This window comes from Lupinus angustifolius, chromosome LG02 (genome assembly GCF_001865875.1).
Source record: "Lupinus angustifolius cultivar Tanjil chromosome LG02, LupAngTanjil_v1.0, whole genome shotgun sequence".
Lineage (NCBI taxonomy): Eukaryota > Viridiplantae > Streptophyta > Magnoliopsida > Fabales > Fabaceae > Lupinus > Lupinus angustifolius.
Genome location: NC_032010.1, coordinates 4453465 through 4454287, shown reverse-complemented (window position 1 = coordinate 4454287; position 823 = coordinate 4453465).

Below are 823 nucleotides of genomic sequence, written 5' to 3'. Positions count from 1 at the left end.
TCCTCATCCTAACATCATCCTCATCCTCATTCTCGTCCTCCTCTTATCCTCGTCATCGTCCTCTTCCTCATCCTCATCCTCTTCCACATTCTCAACCTCATCCTATCCTCATCCTCGTCCTCATCCTTATACGCATCCTATCCTCATTCTATCCTCATCCTCATCCCCATTCTCGTCCTCATCCCCGTCCTCATCCTCGTCCTCATCCTCATCCTCTTCCCCATCCTCATCCTCGTCCTCATCCTCATCCTCTTCCCCATCCTCATCCTCGTCCTCATCCTCATCCTCTTCCCCATCCTCATCCTCGTCCTCATCCTCATCCTCTTCCCCATCCTCATCCTCGTCCTCATCCTCATCCTCTTCCCCATCCTCATCCTCGTCCTCATCCTCATCCTCTTCCCCATCCTCATCCTCGTCCTCATCCTCATCCTCTTCCCCATCCTCATCCTCGTCCTCATCCTCATCCTCATCCTCATCCTCATCCTATCCTCATTCTCATCCTCCTCCTATCCTCATGCTCATCCTCATCCTCATCCTCATTCTACTCCTCATCCTACCGTCATCCTAACCTCATCCTCATTATCGTCCTCATCCTTACCTCATCCTCGTCCTAATCCACATCCTATCCTCATCCTATCCTCATCCTCATTATCGTCCTCATCCTATCCTCATTCTCATTCTCGTCCTCATCCTATCTTTATCCTCGTTCTCGTCCTCATCAAATCCTCTTCCTCATCATCTTCCACATCCCCATCCTATCCTCATCCTCATCCTCCTCCTTATCCCCATCGTATCCTCATCCTCATCCTATCCTCATCCTCAT